Below are 6,000 nucleotides of genomic sequence, written 5' to 3' on the forward strand. Positions count from 1 at the left end.
CCCTTGTGTATAAATCTGAAGACCTGGAACGGGTATTGTGGGAGCGAATTGAGGATTTGAATTGAAGGAGCTCGGGGATGTATGAAGGACGGTGGGAATGGATGACTTGGAAGATGAAGGATGTCAGGAAATACTTACGATGGTAGTTAGGATAAAGCCACTTCAACTCTGCATAAAAATGGGAAACAGAGGCATCCCTTGGGATCCCGACGATGAATTGTACACAGCAATTTATCAAACGTTTTAATTTTACCTCGAGATCCCTAGAGACGCCCCCATATACAGTACAGCAATAGTCAAAGTGGGGAAATATTAGAGAAGTGACTAGGAGCCTATGAGTTTCAAATGGAAATAGGTGGCATAGGTAATTTAGATGTTTTAAAGTAGAATGTAGTGTAGATCGATGGCATTAATAGCCCAGAGAGATTAGCCCAAAATTAAAGAACTGGGTGTGAATATTTGCCACACGGATACAATTCTTTAGGAGGAAGTAAGTAACAATATACATAATGGATCAGATTATTTTTTCTCTAATTTTGGAAATGTATATTGTGTTATTATTCTACTCTACCTTCTCTGGATTTCTTCTCTTTCCTAAAACTTCTGTTTGTCAGGACCTACAGCAAATACCTGTAGTACTTCATGATTGTAAGCGCATATCTTACGTAGTGGAGTTTCCTACACCATAGAGTTTGACCTATAGCGAATACCTCCAGGACTTGCCATTCCCTTCATGACTGTAAGCACATATCTTACGGAGTGAAGTTTCCATCCTTTAAGAATTTACGATGAATAACTGTAAAACTTATCCTGTCAATGCATCTCTTATCCAACTACCTAACACAGAACATACATTGTCGAATCCTTCGGATGTAGAGTACCTCATATGAATTGGAGTCAGAACAAATTAATTATACACATTCACCTGACAATATAAATTGCTGTAAGTTTAATTAAAGAAAACCAAACTCCATTAGTATTGTCTGTTTCTTCCTTATGGATAGTTTACATAAGAACTTTAATACTTGTTTCAATTTATTCAAATAAAAAGGCTATGAGAGAAACACATCATTCTATCCTTCTGAGAATAAACATGGAACAAAGGAAATTAATGAACAAGAATATATAAAACAGCAAGTTTTTATATTTCAAAATATAAAATTTATATAAAGTACTTACATAATAAAATTTCAAAATTTACAATATTGGGTAGATATAATATACTTTATTACTTGGTTTAGTATTGTATTAAGATGATTTATTTTCTTATTATCTAATTTTTTAATTTCCACTACTGTATTTTAGTTTTTGTAAACCGACTCAAAATGTTAAAAACATTTTTAAGAATTTGAACTAGAATCGAGAGATTTTACTAATAATATGTCATTTTATATTTAATAACACATTAAATTTTAAGGGTTGGGTAATTTTTAAAACAAAATTACACATTAAAAGCATTTAATCTAATAATTTCAATAGAGCCAGAAGTTTTCCAAATATCACAAATAAAAACACTAAAGAAAAGAATTTCCAGAATATGTACCTTAGTTGGTTGGAGAATTGATTGCAATAAAGTGTACTAAGCACCAAATAAAAAGTGTAAAGCAAATAATTAGAAATAATATAGCTTTCAGTTTCAGCATTGGATCAAAATTTTTGTTGGTTTCCAAGACCTTCTGGTAACGTTTGCTCACTTCTCGACACAATTGTGGTTGACAAGCTTCACTTGGTTGTTTATTGATTTGGTTTAACCCAGTTTCAGGTACATCTATCTGTGAACATAAATAATATTATATAGAGGAATAAATTATCCCCAAACATGATTCAATGGAAGAGATTAAAATTGATAGATTTGTTTGACAATTCATATAGGGCCAAAATCTATCATTTTAAAAATCCCTTTCCTTGCAAAGAAAATTTATATAAAAAAACGAAAATTATTAAGAAGAAAAAATTTTAGATTTGTTGGATATATTAAATCTTGATTTACATTACTTACACCTTAAAATTAAAATATCATACAAAATACTAATTTGCCCAGGGTTTTTTCCACAATACACCCATGATATAGATATTTCAAACACTAGCACTCCAGAATAAATATGTATTTAACTTTTCATTACTCTGGTGTCAAATATGACTAGCGAAAATATTTTGGTTTAAAAAGTTTTTTAAGTAACTGCGGATATTTTTTACATTTAATTGGTAGTCCTTGGTTGGCGAAGAATTGATAATTCAGGTTAGTATTCGTTGGGAATTGCAGGATCATTAAGAATCTCGTCTGGGACATTTTTGACCCCAGGGTGTCTGCTGTAGTTGGATCTGTGATTATTGGGGAGCAGGCTTTGTCCTTCAATGCCTGCTATTTGTAGATAAATTGTTCTCTTAAACTAACTTGGTATTTCATAAATTTTAACATGGGCTTTCTTTTGCTTTGCTTCTTTTTAAATCTAGAATGGAGTACATTATAGTAAATGGAGAAAAATGGTCAATAAGGTTTATCATCAAAAGAAAATGAGCATGAATAGCCGATGGCGAAGTTGAGTATGAAACCCAAGACCTTATAGATGAAGAATCCAGTGATGATGAGCGCGATATGGTTGGTGAATTCAGTGCCGATGATGGCCCTAGAACTCTTGATTTAGTGGAACTTCCTAGTTCGTCTAAAGTAAAACTTTCCAACAACAATGAGCCAAAGTCAAACACTGTTAAGCGTGGGAAGAATGGAAAAATTACGTATAGTACGGAAATATCAGAAAAGCTTGGGAGAATAGCTCTAAAAAATATCGTGACTCAGGTCCGCCAGGACGGAAAAGGCTGAAAAAAAAATGTCAAAACCGCAATTGAAGCTTGGAACCAACTCTTTTCCAATGTTCATAGTCACCAGGAAATTCTCTACAGAAATTCTCCAGGAGTCTGCCAATTTCAACTTGCAATATTTTCACTAAACCGGTTGTTTTTGAATGCAAGGTTGGTTAGTGAAGCATACTGTTATATTCAAACACGTGAAAACGCAATAGCTTAAAAAAATAATAAAAGTCCTGTCGTTTTTGGTCTTATTACTAATTTTTTAAATACAAATTTGGCTAGTTTTCTATACGTGTCTATTGCTTGAATACAATCCTGGAATTACCGAGCATGTTGTTATTGAAAATAAATAAATTATTGAACATAGACTAGAAATAAAAAAATGAATCAGCTTATTTTTGATGGAGGGAATGATTGTAAAAAAATGGGGCTAGTTCACGGTATGGTAAAAACACAACTATTTAACTTGGAAGGTTGCGGTTTTTTTTTATTGGTTGTTAGGCGGATAGTCTACTTTGATATTTGACCCAAAATTATTGCACATCTTCAAAACTGTAATATTAATAGCCATATCAACAAAAAACTGAACTTTAACGATTTCTGTTAATGTTACAATAAATTTCCAATAATATTTTCAAATCTTATTAATTTACTATATTTCCTTGTTTTTATAAGTATATTGCTTTTTTTAATTTTTAAAATTTTTTGTTTTTTGTTAGTTTTGAAAGGGCCTTTAACAGCCTGGTCATCAACGCCCGTTGGTTGTTGGCTTGGTAAGGCCTAGTTGTTTTAGTCATAGCTTTGTTATGGTGTACTGGTCCGCACCAATTATAATTTATTTAATAATCGTTACGATATTGGAAAGGATGGTGAAAAGCAGATAACTGACTGTTCTAATTTTAAAAATAAGGCAAGGTAAATAGATGTTTATAATAATTAAAGGCTGGTTATTAAGTTAGTCTGATGGATGAATTTAATGACTTTTACTATTACAGATTCGTCGTTTCTCAACGCCATTGGAAAATGTTCCAATGGCGTTGAGAAACGATACCAACGTTGGTATCCCTAACTGGTTCAGAGTTGATGTGTAATGATGACATTCTTCAAAAATGTGTTTGACGGTCAGATTACTATTACATTTTGAACATTTTGGAGGACGGTCAGATTACTATTACATTTTGAACATTTTTAGAATTTTAGAATTGTTTAACTGACATAAAAGTATCGAAATACCACTTTTTTCTTCTTTTTTTTTACTATTACTATTCCTTTTGTTTCATCAGGCTTGTATTCTTTGCTCGTGATGATCTCAAGCTAAAATATTCCATTCAACATTTCCAAATTACTTTTTCATGATAATTCCCTGCGATGTGATACTTTTACCAGCCGTTCATGTTCATCAATAACAAATTGATCAGCTCAAATCCCAACTTCATTCGCCTTAGCTAATGTTGAGCAAATAGACCTCTGTAAAATAGGAGTCAACCACTGACACCGCAAAAGACTCAGACCACTGCATCGTCGCGTAGTAAGTGTTGGCTGGTGAGCCCATCATTCATTGTTTCCAATAAAGATGGCGATGTCTTGAATCAAAAGCTTATCAATATTCCGATATATATTTACAACGAATTTCGATTTCCTGGAGAAACGAAACCCAAGGTTTTACTTCATCACTCATTTTATGGTATTTCCTTCTTAAGTCGCTCTTTTTCCCCCCAAGGAATCAATAGAAAATCTTTATAGTACTGAAATTTTATTTCTTATGATTATCACTGAACATTTTTAGATGTTTGTGAATAATCAAAACTCGTCCTGTATATTTTTTTTCAAACACAAAATTTAAATTTTCTTCCCTGTTCCAAAACGGATCATATTCCAAAAGAACTATCTCGAGTTTTATAAATCATTGAAGTGAAAACTTGTAAAATTGGGTTTGAGGGAAAACCTGGGGGATAAACGTGGGTGCTGACCACATTACCTTCATGGTTATAACCTTAGGCGTAGAGCAGCTTTTCCTTATAGATGAGAACTCCAAAATCCATTATGGGTTGTAGTAGTACAGGTTTACCTTATATTTGTAGAGAATTAAGTATTTTTATACAATAATGATTTTTGAACCTAATTTTTGTTTGCAAATATTGATACATAAGTATAAATGTTTATTATATCGATTGAAGCACAAATAAAATAGATTAACTGTAGTTCACCTTTGTATACGTTGTGTTTTCAAAGGTGACAGCAATCTTCTCTTTTTCTGCAACCTTTCCATTTCTTTCTTCTAATCTGACATTTTCCATTTCAATGATAGAATCATCTTGAAAACATGCATTATCCATCTAGAAAAAAAACAAAATTATTCAATTTCAAAATTTAATATGTCTATGAGTATTGGAAAAAAACAAACAATTTAAATAAAAACGTTGCAAAAGGTATATCTAACGTAAAGTATAAAGTTTTATATTGGAAGAAGATACTTGACCGTATGATGTATATTGTAGGAAGATAGTATGCGTGGCGGTCAATAAAGGTATCAAAAAAGTAAAACAAAACTATTTATTGTTAACCAACGCCCCACTGTGCCCCACTGAAATGACAATTGACATCTTTGTTTCAATCTGACAGCCCTGCAAATTGGGGCCAAACTTTGGTTAACAATAAATAGTTTTCTTCTACTATTTTGATACCTTTATTGACCACCAACCGGACTATCTTACTACAGTATAAAATATTATATTAATCGTATTTACTCTCCAAAAACTTGAATTGAATTGATGAATTGGCAAAGCGACTTTGCCAAAATTCATTGAATGAAATAAAACATTAACACTCTTGTGTGACAGTTAAACTTTTATGTGTGGTTGGATCTGAGATGCAAGAACACAAATAAAGGACCTTGAGTGTGTAAAGAGGTTGTGCTCACGTGACCCTATTAGGTGACCGGAAGGGGTCCAGTCGTCATATAAACTCATGGTTTGAATCCTATCTCTATTTATTAGAGGAGGCCCCTCACCTCCGGATTTAAAATAGCACCTTTTTTAGAATGGATATCTCATAAATAACAAATAAACATAACAGGTAACCTTAAAATACCAAAGGTAGTAAAAGGTAAGACCCAACACGAATTACTTTTCTTTTTCACAGTAATGAACCTATTAATTCACTTTTTCTTTCTGTTTTAGAGGGATCGAAAAA

At 32.3% G+C, this 6,000-nt stretch overlaps 1 long non-coding RNA gene across 1 annotated transcript in view; it reads right to left on the reverse strand.

Annotated features, from left to right (window-relative positions):
* Nucleotides 1-1,124: 1,124 nt before the first annotated feature.
* LOC106682857 (uncharacterized) overlaps nucleotides 1,125-6,000 on the reverse strand; it is an 18,537-nt gene continuing 13,661 nt past the window's right edge. The window contains exons 2-3 of the long non-coding RNA XR_010842997.1: nucleotides 5,016-5,144; nucleotides 1,125-1,772 (exon numbers count right to left, since the gene is read on the reverse strand). This is a non-coding gene — a long non-coding RNA (uncharacterized lncRNA). The remainder of the gene's footprint in view (nucleotides 1,773-5,015; nucleotides 5,145-6,000) is intronic.

This window comes from Halyomorpha halys, unplaced genomic scaffold (genome assembly GCF_000696795.3).
Source record: "Halyomorpha halys isolate HHAL.00 unplaced genomic scaffold, Hhal_1.1 Scaffold447.1, whole genome shotgun sequence".
NCBI lineage: Eukaryota > Metazoa > Arthropoda > Insecta > Hemiptera > Pentatomidae > Halyomorpha > Halyomorpha halys.